A 19,184-nucleotide genomic window follows, 5' to 3' on the forward strand; every position below is an offset into this window, starting at 1 on the left:
AATAGCCCTTAAGGTATGATTTCAATCTGGTTCTATCATCAGCAGTTATCACCTCTGGGCACACTGGTTCTTCACCATTTTCTTTTTTTTCATATATTTTTTTATTGTAATTAATAGAAGGGTTACATGATATTTGCCAGATAGATGGTACATTAATTCCCATACATTGATACCCTTTCACATGTCTCTTTCTGGTATGTTTAGACATCTCTGGAACTTGTCAGTTTTCCACAGTTCAGGTCTATGGCTGGAGCCCTCCTTGCCAGTGTTTCCAGATTCATTTTTCAGGCTTACTGCGGTATTTATTTTATTGTTGATCCAACTTTGTCTATTTAGATTGGCAGTTTTTTTTTTTTTGTTTTGTTTTGTTTTTTTTGCCAGTCGTGGGCTTGAGCTCAGGGCCTGAGCACTGTCCTTGGACTTTCTCAAGGCTAGAGCTCTACCTCCTGAGCCTCAGCACCACTTCCGGCTTTTTTCTATGTATGTGGTACCGAGGAATGGAACCCGCATCTTCATACATGCTAGGCAAGCACTTTAACCACTAGGCCAAACTCCTGGCCCCTAGATTGGCAGGTTTTTTTTAGTTGGTCTTTTATCTATTTGTTTTAACAGAGGATCTCTTGTGTTCTAGAAGTCACAACGTTTGCTTTAAATGAAGGACATTCACTACCATTTTCTACTTTTTTACAGGATAAAAACCTGCATATTTTTGATGAAATATTATACCATATAGCTTTTTAATTGCATATAGGATTTCCATAATTTTTATCTTTCTCAATGTTAAAGATAAATTATTATGAAATTATGTTCCTTCCTATTATGATTATGTCATCTCATAAAAAAATCATACTTTTACTTACTATAAAGAAATAAGATGAATCTTTTTATAAAGAAATAATGTGTAATTTTAAGATTATGTTCCTCATAGCAAAAAACATAGTTATTAATAATAAATTTAAGAATTCTACATGAAAAGTAATATTTCATGAATTTGGACTTGGACTTGCACGTAGAAAGTAAATTAATCCATATTACTAAAGTTTAAGACGCTATAAGGAAATATTTTATAGCAATGTTCACAACTATTATACAAATTAGTCTGGATATTTTAAATATAAACATATTTTAATGTTTGACTATATTTAGTGTATAAAAGTTGAACATGGTAAAGATGAAAATAACATCTTTGTAACTGTGCTCATTTACTGTCTAAAAAGTAATTCTGGTAACTTATTTTGACCATTTTTATTAATTATTTGAAAAATTCTATTTGATAACAGTACTAAGCTAGGCTATTGAAAAGCAACATCAGAATAAATGGGTTAAAACTAAAGTTTCATCATTAAGAACCAAACCTTTTGTTCACTGAAAATAGAAATGTCCATTTTTTTTCCAGCTCTGGGCCTTGAACTCAGGGCCTGACCACTGTCCTTGGGCTTTCTCTAGGCTAGCACTCATACCACTGGAGCCACAGCACCATTTCCAGCCTTTTTCTATACGTGGTACTGATTAATCGAACCCAGGTGTTTGTGCATGTACTCTTACCACTAGGCCAAAATCCAAGCTCCAGAAATCCATTTTTTTCCCTTGATTGCTCAATATATAATGCAATAAAATCAGAAACTAAATCTCAGGGAGATTAAGTGACTTTCCACATACTGAAGTGTTTTTTATTTTAAAATGAATCTTTAAAACATTAAGCTTTGGAATCTAACACAAATTTTAGCAAAAGGCAAGTTAGTGGAAAATAAAGAGCTAAGGTTTAATAAATGGTCATTTTTATGATGAAAACTGGCTGTTAAAAATGTTTTAACGAATAAGATAAAATTACTATTTGACACCCCCTTCCTGTGTGAACCGCAGCTTTCTAGTAAATCATGTGTTCTCTTCAAATAAGAACACTATATATTTGCTTAAATAAGTATTATCTCATAAAAGAAGACTGCAGCAGTATCCTGACATGCTAAATTTTGCAAAAATGTCAGAAACTCACTGTTGTTTGCTTTGAAGTAAGAAATCAAGACAAGACAAAAATAAAATTAAAAGGAACTTAGACAACATTTCATCTCATATTATTTTGGGAGAAAAAAATCCAAATATATAGAATAACCTTATGTCTTGGTAGTGTGTCTGTAGACATTATCAAATCAATCTAAATTGAGTTAGTGTGTATGTGGTGGGCAGAAACTGGTGGAAATTAGTTTATCTTCCCTAGACTCTTTGTTTTGTTTGTACAAAGTAGGATAAACTTATTTTTAGACCTGATAGGGTTACTTTGTTGTTTTATTCCCTTTCCCTAAAAGGACAAACATTGTCCATATTTTGTTCCATTCACACCAAGTTCTGGAAAAGGAAATCATTAAAAAGCCCTAGGCACGTATGTGACATCTGTAGTTATGATTAAAAGATATATTAGATACAAATCTTGGACCATTTCCAGGTAAGATATAAGAATATCCAGAATACCTTTTCATTTCATCAAAAATAAATAAGTTAAAATGGTTAAATCTTTAGAAATGCAGCCCAGTCTCACAAAGTTGTTGGCTGACTAGTTTTGTGAACATTTTAGGTACTTGGATCTTATCTGTCTCATAAACACATCACTGTTTCTTTTACTGAAATGGATGTTTTCCCCCCATTTTCTGAACCTATGATGGATGTAGTATCTCATTTATATACTGAGATTGTATTTAAAATATTTGTATAAAAAATGCTTGTCTTTCTGGGTAATGATATCTCCTGTCTGTCTCCCTAGCTGCTGCTCCAGAAGCTAAAATCTAAGCTTCGTGCTTCAAAGCCAGCTCCGGGTAGAAAAGTACATGAGACTACCATCACTTCTGTTTTTGTGCTAGTTTCGGGACTAGAACTCAGAAACTGGGCACTATCCCTTGTTTTTTTTTTTTTTGCTTAGAACTGGAACTCTACCACTTTAGTCTCATCTCTACTTCTAGCTTTTTGTGGATTAATTGGAGATAGGATTCTTCTGGAATTTCTTGCTTAGATTGGTTTGAACCACTGTCTTCAGATCTTACTCTCTCGAGTAGCTAGGATTATAGGTCTAGGCCATCAATGCCCACCAATGCCTAATCTCCGAGAATCTTATCTCCAAAAAGTGGAGCTGTGTAACAAATGGCAGAGCATCAGTCTTAAGCAAAACACTTAGGGCAGTACTTAGGTCCTGAGTTCAACCTTAGTACTGGCACACACACGCACACACACACACACACACACACACACACACACACACACCTTAGCATTTTTTGAATACTTTCACTAATCTCTGAATTGGATATTTGAATAAAACAACCATTTATTGTGGAAAAGGTTTTCAAAAAGAATTTTGTTTCACATATGTGAAATATTTTACATATGTAATTTAATGCTAAAATTACATATGTATTTATGTATACATATGTATGTATAGCATGTGTACATACTGTATGCACTTATACATATATGCAGAAATATATCTATATCATTGAGTATATTTATATAAATATATTTAAATCAACATATATGTATATATATGTTTGTATATATATGTAAAATATGTACTGTGTATATCAAAGGTTTCCTATTCTTAAAATCTCAAATATTGCTAATTTGGGATGGAATTGCCTAAAGACTTTGAACACAGATATTATTTAAGGAAAACTATGCTATGCTTCTTTTATTGCCTCCTCTATTCAAGATGAATAGCAACTCATCTTCATAGAAAATGCTACTGATTTAGTAGTTCTGCCTTCTCAGTCATTTTCTGTAAAGGTACGGTAATCAGGTGAGCCTTTAGTATTCATGACAATCTGGTATGTCAAAGAATTTTATTAACAGTCCACAGCACTGTTACATGGCTGAGCCCTCTCATTCATTCTGTATATCACAGAATCTACAAGCTTAAGCACAGCATTGCTTTAACAGCAAATGGCAGAACTGAGAGACCCAGGTTGTCTGTCTGTTACACAGGGTGGGCACACACACACACACACACACACGCACACACACATGCATGCACGCACGCACAGCTTTCTAATTTAATCCTTAATAATAGCAATCTTCTTCTAGGACTCCATATTTCCTAGGTCATTTAGACAAATGTTACTCCACATCAAAATATAATTAAATGATACATTATCAGTTTAAATTGCATTTTTGGTGTATTGTTTCGGGAATAATTGTGATTTATGGTACTGCTGACTGCTTTTATAATTGTTAAGTGTTTTGTAGCTCACTGAATGTGTTTTACTTTGTTCTAGTGCCTAAAGGCAAAAATTTGCAATGGTACAACTTTATAAGTCAAACTCAGTAATAAATATTTTTTCATTATATCCCTAGAATAAAGAGAGCCATATAGGCTGGCTTCTTTAAGACCATACCATATATAATTTGACATGGCCTAAATGATGTATCCTCCATAATACACAAAAATGAGACCCCTCTTTCATTCTATTGATGGATTACATGAAATCTTGCAGACAAAATATATTAAAGAATTCTTAGAAAGTGAGAGTTTTGGCTTATACTGTCTGCTTCCTTCAGTTCTTAAGAGCAAACTTGAACTACATAGTCACCTAGCTTATATTCTTCTATTGTTCATGGTAGAGATTAATTTTGGAATAAGATATCTGAATGTTACCAGAAGAAAAAATAATGCCTAAAATGTATGTTCATAAAATGTAGTTATATCAATCACATTTTAATTCTGCCTCCAAAAAAGATAAAAGAAAACAGACATTAAGCTATCTATTAAGTAATACTCTGATATATGTAGAATTTAAAGTCCAACTATCTCCAAGGAAATGAGAATTGTCTCATTTTAAATTAGATAATCATTTCTCTGTATAAAATTTCTTCATAAGAAATTAAATGTAAGTTGTTTATTCTCCCTTGCATATGAGAATTCATGATAGAAAAGTTTCCTGATATAATAGTAAAAAATACTGAAGATATTCCAAAGATAAAATTTTCCTCAGACTATAAGGTTAAACATTTTTCACAGATACATGCTTGTGATTTTCATTATGCCATTCAAACTATAGGTCAAACTTTAATCATTATTTTAATTTCTGTAATTAAAATATTAAAACTAATATTAAACTAAACTAAATATTTATAAAATGTCCCATGATAATATTAAACAGCTGCTTATAATTTTAAAGCTATGCAGCTATGCAAGAGTATTTTATTATATGAGGAATTTTAATTATTCATATAATTAACTGAACATCACTGTAATTAAACTGATAAAATGTTTTGTGTCTTTGAGAGCTTCAGAGTTCTGTGTCTTGGAATGCATTTTCTTTTATGGATCTTCAGTCTTACTTAATCTCATGACAGTAGATGGTTCTGTTTATTATTGCCTTATAACGTTCTGAAAGAATGGGAGAGGAAGTAAAAATTAAAAACATTACCCTTTAAGTATATAAGCCATTTGTACTACTTGAGATTTTTTAATACCCTAATCTACTATGAAAGGTTAAAGCTGCTTGGCTAACTATAGTATCTATCATACATAATTAGAGTCATGCAACTAACAAAATAACTCAAGTCATTCAAATGTCTTGGTCACTAACACATAAAACCACCTCATTAATTGACTATATTGACTTCAAAAATGTCTAAAACTCCTAGCTAATAAATTGTTTCTTGCTGTTAATTACTCTTTCTATAGTAAAAGGGTATTTTAGTGCAGATTGAGTTCTATATCATTTTTAGTTCAAGTAGTGCTATTATAAACATTAACATACTTCAAATGCAATATGTTTAGGTCTGTGCTTCCCATAGTGGGATCTACAAATTTCTAGCACTTTTGACCAAAGACCAAAAAAGAAAATTGACTCCAAAACATAGAACTCATCATAAACTGAACTCATAGCCAGAACTCATCACTAATCTGAAATTTCAAAATCTAGTGTTGTAAAATCTACCAAAATATGATACTTTTGACCACCAACACTGACTTTTCTGATTCTGAGCATTCTGGATAATATAATTCAATTAGTAATTACATTCATGGTTCCTCATTTACCTATATAAACAATAAAAGACAGTTGGCCCTAGAAATTTTAATGCTGGTAGGTAGTGGTACAGTGATATGTGAAGGAAGAAAATACATTAAATAGCTTAGTATAATGTCTTATTTTTAAAAAACAGAAAGTAAGTATTTGCATTTGATACAAATTAACTCACCTAATCTTTAAAGTTCAAATCACTGATCCTTGACTTAATAATTAGAATTGACTTTATTGAGATTTTAATACTAGACAATCAGTTTATACATGTATCACATACATGGCTTTCCAACAAGGCAATTTATGTTAATTAAGAGTGAAGTGTAGTTTATGTGTGAGAAGGTGCTTTTCCATGGTTAAATGTTTAACCTGAACTAATTAGGAGCCATACGGATTTTAGTGAACAAGCTATAGCATTGAAACTTCTTGAGTCTGTGTTCTTAATATAGCTTTGTTCTTTCATTAGATATGTGAGAACAGTTTAGTATTTTACGTTCAATCCGTAGCTATTACTGCTTTTTTCTTCATTATTTTTTAACTTTGTAGTTTTCTTTGTGTTTTAAGTGAGAATATTTCGTTTCTAAAGACTTTCCACAGCTCCCTGTTTTTCAAATCCCCTAGTATCCCAACAAATGGCATTCAGTCCATTATTGTCCACATAAAGAACGAGTAGACAACCTAGGTAGAAATTCCAAGTAATCTTGACTTCATTAATTTACAGCTGTAGTCTTTTGCTTAAGTTCACATCTTCTTTCTCTTTTTATCTAAAAAGTAAGCGTGGCTATTGAAAAACATATTTGTAAAAACTGACACCATTTCCCTGCAGAGTTACTCTGTCTTTCCTAGTGGAATCTGGATCTGTACTAGTGAGCTATGTGTGATTATTGGCATGCAGGATATGTGTGACTTCTGAGACAAGGTCAGAAAGGTCACACAAATAGTTTCTTCCTGATTCCCTAGGGCTGTGGCTGTGGAAGAAGCCAGTGCAGACAGTGTGGCTGACAATCCTAGCAGAGCTCCCTGCGCCCAGCAAGCATCAGATGTTAGCCAAGTGTGAGCCACCTTACATGCTGGACGTGGGGAGGATTGACAGAAGCCTGAGCCTGCCTCTGACTACAGGGGCATGAATGACCTGAGGTCAGAGCTGCCCAGTTTAGTCCTTATTGCTGACCCACAAATACCGGTGAGATGTAACTATGTAAACAAGCATACAAATTGTTTACCCCACTCAATCTGAGGGTAATTGTCTATGCAGTTATAACACCTGGAAGTACGGTCAATTAATTAGATAGATTACTCATAGATAATTTTTAAATAATTGGTTTAAGTTGCAAAGCTTACCTGTGTCTTGGTCTCTATGTACTGCTATAACTAAAGACATGAGACTAAGTAAATGATAAAGAAGAGAGATTTAGTTCTTATAGTACCTGTGACTGGGGCGGGGGTGGGAGGGTACCAGATAAGGTATATTTATTGTTAAGTAAGGATCACTCCAACATGGTACCTTAGTACTGAGTTCTCATGTAGCAAAAATTAGAAGGACAAAATCACTACAGGAAGTAAGAAAAGGCCTCACTGGTTTGTTCCAGCCCTTTCACAATCTATTCTCCTTCCAAGGGAAGGCCTCCAATACCTAGGACCCTCCAGAAAGCTACATTGCTTAAATCCATTGCATTGGGAACAGTTTAGCCAGAAATTATGGTGGAAAGTTAAATACTTAAGAGAACTATAGTACCATCTGAAAACAGATTTAAAAATTAATAATGTCATTTACAAACTGTAAGTTAGCATGGGATAAATATATAAACCATAAATTCTTACTGCATTTAATCAGCTGTTAGTGCTAAGACCTCCCCTCCCCACCATAGATTGATCTTTCCTATTAAGTTGAAGAAGGTTTCTTCTATTCCCACCATTCTGACAGTTTTTAATCAGAAAGTATGTTAAATTTTGTCAAGTGCCTTTTTCTATGTCTATTTCTTTTCTCCTGCTAATCTGGCATATTGAGTTGATGGATTTCTTGATGCTAAATCAGGCTTACATTCTAGGCATAAATCCATTTGATTAAGATATATTATCCCTTTTGGATATTGCTAGATTTAATTTACTAACACTTTATTAAATATTTTTGTATCTCTGTTCCTGAGGGATATTGGTCTCTGATTTTCTTTTTGAGGTAGTATCTTCAAATGATTTCAGTTTCATAGTAAAGCTGGAGTTGTAAAATGAATCAAGAAATGCTCTTTTCTGTCTTATTTCCATAACAGTGGTATTGCGGAATTGTGTTGGTAGCCATAGGTTTATAATTGTAAATTTAATCACTTCATATAATATTCAGCCCATGAAGCACTTTGTGTTTGTGTGTGTGTGTGTGTGTGTGTGTGTGTGTGTGTGTGTGTGGTGTATACTAGTCCAGAGGCTTGAACTGAGGGTCAGTTTCTCTCCTTGAGCTTGTCTGTTCAAGGCTAGCACTCTACCACTTGAGGCAAAGCTCCATTTCTGGCTTTTTGGTAATTAACTGGTGATAAAAGACAAAATTTCTTGTGCGGCTAGCTTTGAACTGTGATCCCCAGATTTCATCCTCCAGAGTAGATAGGATTATAGGTGTGAGGTCTTAGCCCCAGCAAATGCTTTCTTTTTATTGGTTAGCGTTGGTAATTAATCTCATTCGCTGAATTTTCAATTGTTATGTAAGTTTTTTATATATAATATCGGCATAAATAATATTTTTGTCATTTGTTGTCTATGGAATTTGCACTAGTGCTCTCATTCATAACATTGATCATTGGCGTCTTCTCAGTTTGTAGATCTCTTTGCCTAGAGATTCTTTCATTTTGATTTTCCTTTTAAAGCCTTGGCTTTGGGTTTCATGTATTGTTTCCTCTAGTATACATACATTTTCTAGCTTATTTCCATTTACTCCCTCTTTCCTTCTTTTTTATTTTCTTATAACTCACAAAAGCTCACTAAATTTATTTTAGAAAATATCTTCAAACTAATAAATTTGAGTACTTTGCATGAATTGAAGACATATTTAAAGCTTTTTCAAATAAAGTTAAGAGCATAAAGTAGATGAATATTTATCAGAATAATAGAAACATATTTCAAATATTGGGTATAATTAGTTGCACTTATGAATCAATTTTATATACCCATTTGAAAAAAAGAAGGCAGGGAAAAAGTTCTAGACTTGTAATATAGTCTCTTACATCTAACAAGGACACCTAGCTAGAGTATTAGAGTACCTTTAAAATTGTTCCAAAGGAAAAAAAGAGTGGAATGAATAATATTCTGTTAGTTATCTTGATTTTCATGTATATGTGTTTATGTGTGTATACAAACTATTTTCAAAAATCATAACACATTTCTCCCCCTTTCCAACATTGGTCTTGTTTATTCTTCTTGTCCCTTGCTCTGCCTGGCTTTTTTATATCTTTCTTGTTTCAATATTTTTTAAGGAAACAATTGTTAGAATTGATGCAGTCACTTTTTCTATTATCTTTTTGGTTTTATATCTGTTCTCATTCTTTATGCTTTTTTAAAAATTTTAGTCCTTTCCAAGCAGAAATGTCACTCTCCTTAGGTATACAGTGAGGCATTTTAATTCTTAAGTCTTTTCAGCTTTTTAACTTCAGCTCTCTCAAGATTTTATTTTAGCTATTATGGATCATGATGATGATGATGATGTCACAGAAGAATAAACTTCTATAACAAAGTGTTACAAAATAAGTGGGAGGGATTTTTTTCCCACTTAACATTTGTAAAAACCCAACAAGGGTTAAGTTTAAAAGACTTGGTTATTTGTCTGTTGCTTTCTTAATTAGATACAAATTATTCTTCCTTCATTTTTATCAGAGACAATGGGGCCTGTAAAACGTTGTTTTTGAGACATGAGCTAATTTTAAGATGGCACAATTTTGGCTATAGTATTTTTGTCTCTGAGTAAAGGGAAGATTTGAGTAACGGTAACTGGTGTTTGAAGCACATGAGCTTGTTGAAGATTGGCGTGTCAAGAAAGTATCAAATGTAATAAAGTCTCATGACCAATTTTAGTCTTTTTATTGTTTAAAATATTATCTTCACTCTTGATATCTTTAAGCACACACCCAAATAGACTGGAATGATCCTGTGTGGCACAATCAACAGTACATTGCCACCTCATTTAATCTGTCCTCTCTCATTTTAATTTCATGGTAATACTGCAAAGCAACTCACAGCCATTATGACACGAATATGTAAGTACCTCAGTATGCATCTCTGACAGACAGGAAATTCTCAAGGATCATCACCATGTCATTGTAATAAGATGAATGAACAGTTCTTTAAATATCTCCCAATACCCTGGTCACACTAAAACTTTGTCAAATATCTAAAAGAAATCGAAAATAAATTTGTTTGCAAGTAGTCCTAAAATGTTGCCTTTCTCTGTTACGACTTTTAGTATTCTCCTTTTGTAGCTGGCTTTTCTTCTCTTTCCTCTTTTATTTTAATCCCTTTGAATTTAAGGGAGAAATGGGTTATTTCTTTCTGTGTAAAATCCCACATTCCACAGTTATCAGATTGCTACCTTGTGGTTTAATTTAGCTTATTTCTTCAGTCCCTGATTTTCTGTAGTAAGAACTAGGGGCGTGATTGGATTTAGTATCATTTCCTGTGGCCAGAATATTTTTTTCATGCTGCTGTGAATTTACTGCTTATTTGAATCACATTGTGGGAAACTTGATGCATATTTCTGCACTAGCCTCAGGTGAGACACACCTGATTGAGCCTTATAAAATCCTCCATCACACTCCTATTTGATATCTTTATCACCTATTTCAGTCTTTGTTTGAATATAACTATTTAAATTTTTAAATGTTGTATATATTATACAGTTCAACTTATTTCTAAAGCTGCACTGTAACTTTCTCTTTGATATGCTTTAATGATTTTCTAATGTGTAGTGATGGCCCTGTTGTTCACTCTTAATTTCGTTATTCAAAACAACCTTTTTTAATCACAAGTAAAGATCATTTTATGTCGAAGAAACCATTACTGGCATTAGATGGTAGAGTGCTTGCTTAGTAAGTACAAAGCCCTAAATTCAACTGCCTAAACTCTAGTACCATGAAAGAGAGAGGAGAAGTGGAAGGAAGGAAGGAAGGAAGGAAGGAAGGAAGGAAGGAAGGAAGGAAGGAAGGAAGGAAGGAAGGAAGGAAGGAAGACAGGAAGGAAGACAGAGAGAGAGAGAGAGAGAGAGAGAGAGAGAGAGAGAGAGAGAGAGAGAAACAAAGAAAGAAACAAAGAAAGAAACAAAGAAAGAAACAAAGAAAGAGAAAGAAGGAAAGAGAAATGGACGGGAGAGAAGAGGGAAGCGGAAAAGTAGAAAGGAGGGAAGAACAGAGGAGAAGGAAGGAGGGAAGGAGAAAGAAGGAAAGAAATGATTATTGCCATTATAAAGCAACGTCTAATGGTATGTCATTGATTATTATATTATATCACTGGAGATCAAACCTAGGCACTCACTGAGCCACACCTCCTAACGGCACCTTTTATATTTTAAGTAAGTATCTATGTTTATTATTCATTTTCCTCTTCACATTGTATATTCAAATACCAACCATTGGTGTTGCCAGATACTCATACTGTTTTTCTCAGTTAACATCATTTCAACTATTTTAGTATGTTCTATTAAATTGTTTACCCCAGAACCATAACATTATTTTTTATACTACATATACACTTGCATCTATTTAAAGTGTTTTATTTTCTAGATTCATTCAAGGAATAAAAGATAGCAATGTGTTTTGCCATTACCTTTTCAACCTTATCAGTGACTGCCTTGAAACTAATGCAAATGACCATCATTTTGCTACACTATATATGAGAATACATTCTAAAGTAAGCTTTAAATTGTGGCTATGGCTACTCACTGCAGAAAGGAACCTAAGAGAGTGCTGAGAAGTTGTGGAAGCTGTTACTGGCTGAATGCTACTGTAGTTGTGTGGTTTCTTTTGTCCCTTAGCAGATTATGATCACTCAGAATAGATTCCAGCTTTCAAGTGAAGGAGAGCTGGGCTAATTACTTATGGCATTTCTAATCTCACTTAATTTGCTCTTTTAGTAAAGACTTCAACAAGCTCCACTGCATTTCCCCCAGGTAACAGTAAATATTACAGAAATAATATACATTACTGAATAGATATCAAAGTAAGGATCTTTGGAGTGCATGACAGTGCAGATGGATATTCATGACAGGAACATTCAAAGTGGGATCTCTTGCTCATGGCCTCTTTCCGTGATGATGTCCACAGAATGCCCATGGCAGGAAGTACACATGTGAGCAGTCACAGAGACTAAGACTAGTCCTGTATGATCTCATTTACATCTATACCAGTTTTGTTCTCGTGGGTGATCATGCTTTGGTTATTAAGGGACTTTTGTTGTTTTAAGTAATTTAACGTTTGTTAGTTTATATTTCTCAATTTAGTGGAGGGGATTTGGGAGAGATCAGTCTGCATACATGGAAAAATTAGTCTCCCCTCAATAATTATGAAAAGAGGAAAAATTATTTCATAGCAACCCTTTGCTCCCTAGATGAATAAGAAAACCCTGGATAAATAATCCTACCAGCGACTATATATATCCTGACCCTACCAGGACTGTGGAATCTATGCAATTCAGTGAATATAGAATCTCCAAGACAGATGTTTAGACCACTGAGCCATCTCTTCTGGCACATCATAAAACATGATGTTGTAAATATAGCAGATAACTGAACAGATAACAGATAACGAACAGATTTTAGATATGGGCATTGGTAGCTGCCCTCCTCTCACTTTGATTGCTTACTTTAGAAGTAAATTTAACAGCTCATACTAATGCAATTGCTGACAAAATTAATTAAGCACTTTAAAAAAATTTCTGCATCTCATTTTAAAAACTTTGCAGAAAAGACAATAATAAAGGAGGACCAAAAGAAAGTGTTTAAATTTAAAAGTACATCCAAACTGAAGATGGAAAATTTTCTATATTTTGAGAAATAAATTATGGGCTTCCTTTCATGTTCTTCCAGGTTCCAACTTAAAGACTGTGCCCTGTTAAGTGGAATTGTTAGCCATCTTTATCCATCATATAATGCCTTAAATATAAACTATTCCAATTTCTTCACATCATGCTAGTCAGTACATGGTGGCCCTGAAGCTGTGCTTGGCTCCTTATCCTCCCTATAGCCCTCATCTCCTTGTCCAAGTCAACAAATGCACCATTTGATCTTTAAAATTCTTGCTATCTTCGGTTTTGCAGTAGGAAAAAAAATGGTTTGCTTTAGCAGACTCTCTACATTTCGTAAAACCTCTTTTATGACTAGATTATTGAGTAATGAAGGAGATAAGTTAGGAGTGTTTTAAATCACAATATCTAAAAGTAGAGAAAAGTGAAAGGCTTTGAAGAGTGGTGGCTCAAACAGGGCAGCAATGCGGAATGAATGCTACTGTCCCATCACTGTCAATACTAGCTTCAGTGAAAACGTATCTCCAATCCTAGCATCATTTAAAAGACAACTTCAGTCAGACTCATTTCCATTGCCATTCTAAGTAGCGTATAATCTCTTCCCACAAGGATATCGTGTGCTGACCAGAAATGACAACAAGGAGTCTGATAAGCACATCTTCAACTGTGACAATAGAAATATAAGGGACAGCAGGATTAAGCTAATTATTCCAGGCCACAGCAATTTCAAATTGAGAGCTGTTTTATGCAGAGGCATCTAGATGACTGTGATTTGAGCCTGGCATCAGGTCATGAAGAGTTTGCAACTGCAAACTAAGGATGACTGAGTTTGCACAATGAGGGTATAACTCATTGACACTCGCCAGTCTTTCCAGCTACACACCCACACACAGAAGTCATCATTAGCACGCTAATGGAGACCAAGAATAATGATCAAAACATATTCAGTGATGCATTTGACGATCGTCCAGTCAGCCCTTTTGAAGGAAAGATTAAAATTTGACAGAATATGTGCCTAAATGAGGAAATCAATTAAGATAAAAAGTCTAGATGCATGCACATATTGAGAACTGAATTATTTAGGTGGACAAGAAGGAAAGAAATAGATTGGTGTGTTGCTTTGCAAAATAATGAGTGGAATGTGATTAGCTGAATTTGGGAAATTGCTTTGAAAAATAATGGTTAAACAACAATCAATTCTGCTTATGATCCAAACCATTTTGACTGTAATCAGAAGAATGCAGGGGAAGAGAGAATAATATCAATTAAATGTTAATCATCATATTTACTTTTCAGACCAAAAGTCTGGGGACACAGTGGAAGAATTCGTGTCACATGAATAAAAAGCATTCACACTCTGATTTACACCCTTCCTTTCTAATTCTTGTTACGCCTTTCTGCCTCCTGATCTTCATTACTTTTGGTCTGTAGTACAGATTTATATGGATGACTGCTGACTTCTAATGTGAATAATAGCACTTTTTTTTGTTGTTGTTGTCATGGGGATTCTGGGCCTGGGCAATGTCCCTGAGTTCTTCAGCTAAAGTGTACTGTCCTACCCCTGGAGCCACAGCCCTACTTCCCTTTTTCTAGAGATTAATTGGAGATAAGAGTTTCATGTTCTTTAATGCCTGGGCTGGCTTTGAACTGGGATCCTCAGATCTCAGCCTCCTGAGCAGCTAGGATTGTAGGTGTGAGCCACCACAACTGGCTAAAGGCACTTTTCTTTGGTGCCAACCTTAAAATCTCTTTAAGTGCTAAATTCTTGTGCCTTGCCACAAAGCACATGCTACCTTATTGGGTACAACCTGACCAACTGACTGGGGAGGTATAGGTGAGCCAGACAAAGTTCAGGTCCTTAGCACTTGTGTCTTCAAGGGTGGTCTACCCACCAAGCCTTCATATAGTCTCCTTAGTTTCTCTTTTCTGGTGAAATGAACCGTCTGCCTGTCTATTTTGTGGAATGAAAACAGACTGAGCTCATTATTGCATTCATATTTCTTTGTACCCAGTTGAATTACCCTTTCTATATGTATTTTGTTCTTTAAGAACAAAAAGGCCAATATATTTAATTACATAGAACTTTTATTTTACATCATGTTACCCTTCCCTCTGAAGAGCTGTTAAATGCTAGAATTTGAGTCTGCTGCAATCACCTTACAAGTTGAAGAGGTCACTTGAGGCATTTTGTACACGCATATAACCAGAGTGCCCTCAACTTCCAAAGAACTAATTCACCTGAAATAAGAGGAGAGGGATTTGCAGTATCACTCACTTTCAAAATCCTGTGTGTCTGGAAGCATTCATTTTTCCATGAAACCCTGGAAGTACAGTAAAAAGGTGAGCTCGCATCCCTGATAAGACATGACCAAGGACTGAGGGATGGTGCTATGGAGAAAACTAATGGCACTGGAGTAAAATGAAATCATGTTTTGTTTAAACCAAGGGAAGCATGGATTTGATTTTTTATTTCCATTTGGAAATACTTTTTGTTAGGTCATAATGACCAGGAGTAAGTGCTCTTTTACAGATTGGGAAAAATAATTGTTTCATGTTTTTCAATCATTTCTATTAGTCTCATCAGTTGTTACAAATGTACTTGAGGAAACATTCAGGTATTTCCAAGCATAACTGGCTAACATTTAACTAGGGGACTAGTTATAATTTCCCTTCTGTTTGATATTCTTGCATTAAGTTATGGAAAAGTGTTGCAGCCCATGTGACTTTGATAGGAACAGTATAACATTTCACAGGTTTTCAACTAAACAACAGGTTAGATAAATTGGTTGATTTACACATTTAATAAATAGGAATACCCATCCACTATGAACTAAGGTGATTAAAAACTCAGGCAGAGACCGGAGGCATTTTATTGTTGGGGTAATTATAGAGGGGTTACAATTACATTCACCAGGAAGTAGGTGCATTACTTCCCCCACATTGATACTTCTCATGTTTTTGTCCCCATTTCCCTCCCTGCACCCCCTCTCAATCATCTTGTTTTCCCCCCTTCCATTTCCTATTTCAAATAAATAAATGTATATACAACATATCAGGTAACAAAGTCAGATACAGTAATGATATGAGATTAACCAAAGGGCAACAAAAGAGAAAAGAAATAACACAGTACATTAAAAACAACAATCACACAAGATAAAGCTCTTGTTCCATGTCCTAGATAGAGTTTCTTTCATTGAGTCTCATCCTATATGACCTTATGTACTTAGGTTTTGAGCTTTTGTAATTCTCTGCTAGGAGAGTCTTAGATGTGTCCTAATTATCTTTTCCAGAGACATGGGCTTAGACAGGTTAATGGCTAATTATCTTACTAAACTTAAGATTTGATTAGTTGGAAAGTTCAGAAATTGTATGAGCCATAGATAGACAGATAGACAGACAGATATAAACAGAATAGCTAATCTCTAATGGAAGAGCAACTGTTACTATCACTTATTTAGGAGAATAACTGTGATTGAGTTTTCCCTGCCATTTCATATGGAAAGCTGGTAATGTTGAAAAAAGTATTATTAGCATGGATATGTTTGTAATTCCATTGATGTTTAGATGAATTGGTTGAGTTTTGCAGCAAAAAAGTGAGAATTCACTTTTTACTCTTATTATTCCTTGTTCCACAGAATTTTCTCTTCAGAATAAAGAATAGCCTCAGTGCCTTTATTCATAATTGGCATAAAAGTATCTGTTCATAAAATCAGTAAATGTTTAGAACTTAGTGATTCCTTTTTTATTGAGTTTGTTAGCCTTGTTAATTCTCATTGGATGGTCTGTCTTTAATGTTAAGACTATCTCTCAAAATATAGGGAAAAGTCATGAAAGCTATTTCAGTCGATTGAAAGCTCAAATTGTAAAGTTATTTCCAATTTAATTACAATAATATAAATAAAAATTCCATATAACTCAAGATATTTGAACAAGAGTTTCTTTTAGCTGACTAACAGGCTGCTCAAGAATCCCTGGCTTGACTTCCCATTTGATTTTACTTTTGATTGGAATTACTGAAATAGAGAGCCACTGAAGTATTAAAAACGTTGAATGAAGAGAAGATGTTAAGATCCCAAATAAATTTAAATGATGGGACAGGAGGATTTGCTGGAAACCCCACTTAGAGAGAGAGCAGAGGAAGACAAGGAGAAGATAATGGGGTAATAGGAGGACAGCAGACTGGTTCTAAAGGAAGACACAGGAAGTCCTTGTCTTGAAGCAGCCCCACTGGGGCTCTGGCAGCCTGTGAAAAATGAGCAAGTCCCATTCCATCAGACTGCTGAAGAAATGGCTCCACTGGAGTGAGTAGGTTTGCACATACATAAAGAAATAAAAAGTCCTGGAAGAAATTCTGAACTCATGAAAGAATCTCAGGACATGACTGAAAATAGTGGAGGGGGAGGATTTGAAAGCTTTGGGAGATGAGGACCCCTTGAAGGGCAAGGAGATTCTATCTTAGAGAAAAACAATGGGAAAAGACAGTTTGCTCCAGAGTTTTCACTTAGGCCCATGATCGAGTCTCAAGAGATGGAATAGGTAGAAAAGGATAAGTACAATGAGTAGGAAGTTGAAAACATTGTGCTAGTGGGCCTTGGCCCAAGTGTTGCCTGCAGTTAAAGTCCTACCTTGATCAGTGTCTCCCACCAACAAGTTTATAATTTGGAATTGGTACCGTGGCCAATTAGCAAGAGTCTGATTAACCCAAGCTTTGTAGTAACTGTGGAATGTAGGTGGTTTTAAATATTGGTTTAAATACATTTTACAAATAATGAAAATCATTTTAAATTGCATTATAATAAATAAAATGTAAGGGCATATATAAAGAAACATAACCAGCCAGGTACAAATCAGTGCATTCTCTTTTTCTTCAATTATTTCAAACCATAAATAAAGATTAGCTTTCAACTGTATTTTAAATTCTCTTGCCAGAGATGCCTCTGGCAATGGTTCTAGCTAGCTTAAATCTTTGAATGCAAAGACAGTGTCGTGTTCATCTCTAAATCCTCCCCAAAGAATATAGCACAATCCTCTGCACAATCAGTCTAGCATAGTTCTGTGCACATCATAAATATTGTCTTCCACCGCAAAGTTTCCTAGCAGTCTTAAAGGAACAGATTTCTGTCAAATAAATAGGCCCCTAAAGTGGAATAGTTGCTGCATTTTAGGTTTGTGCATAGTAACAGGGATAGGAAAACAAAGAGACAGATAATCCACCTAGAGGGCCTCAGAGAAAAGCAAGGCATAGAAGGACATGCAAAAAAACCATCGCTTTCTTTCCCAGAGGTCAATCAATGACAGAACTTGTATGGGGAAGGACATGTCCTGAATATGCATAGAGAAAGCTGTTCAGACTGAGTGAAGAAATAAATGCTAAACGGATATTTGCCAGGTGAGCAAGGGTGCTCTAGAAAGCTAGTGTATGTAAGTATTTAGTTCTATGTCAAGAGTCCTCCTATGCTTTGGAGATCTATCAATTGACTTAACAGATGACAGCTATTCCCTTTGTTTGTAGGTCATGGGGCTTGAACTCTGGGCCTGGGTGCTGTCTCCGAGCTCTTTACCTTAAGGCTAGTGCCTCTACTCCTTGAGCCACAGTGCCACTTCCAATTTTCTAGTGGTTAATTGGAGATAAGAGCCTCGTAGACTTTCATGACTGGACTGGCTTTCAATGTCGATCCTCATATCTCTACCTCCTCAGTAGCTAGGAATACAGGCATGAGCCGCTGACACTGGGAAGCTATTCTCTTCTTTGAGCCGACATTTTAAGTTTGATAACTCAACCAATAAGATCTTTTTAATGGATAAGAGGTTTTTCTTTTTCTTAATCAGTGTCAAGAATCTCAAGGTGAAGAGTCAGTATTTAAGAACAAATACATGGTGATCCCTTCATATGATCAAAGTATATGCCAGTCCAGCTATGGTGAATTTTGCAGGACCTTTCCAAAATCTTTGTTCTGCTTTTGTGTTTGTTTTTAAACAAAAAAAAAGGTATTGACTTTTATTTATGACTATAGTTTTTCTCAATGGTGAGAACTTCATTTCAAGCTGTTTCCACATGATGGTAGGGGCCAAGATGGTATCACAGCTCTGGACTGCCCTGGTTTTTTTGTTATTTGTTTTTTGTTGTTTTTCCTTTCCATGCACTTGCTGTGCCACTCCTGTTCTTTTTCTTTACACATTCCGTTT

The 19,184-nt window shown here is 34.8% G+C and overlaps 1 protein-coding gene across 3 annotated transcripts in view; it reads left to right on the forward strand.

Annotated features, from left to right (window-relative positions):
• Pard3b (par-3 family cell polarity regulator beta) overlaps nt 1-19,184 on the forward strand; it is a 963,936-nt gene that overhangs the window by 462,746 nt on the left and 482,006 nt on the right. The window lies entirely within an intron of this gene.

The sequence above is a fragment of the Megascapheus bottae genome, chromosome 21 (genome assembly GCF_031878675.1).
Source record: "Megascapheus bottae isolate mThoBot1 chromosome 21, mThoBot2.hap1, whole genome shotgun sequence".
NCBI lineage: Eukaryota > Metazoa > Chordata > Mammalia > Rodentia > Geomyidae > Megascapheus > Megascapheus bottae.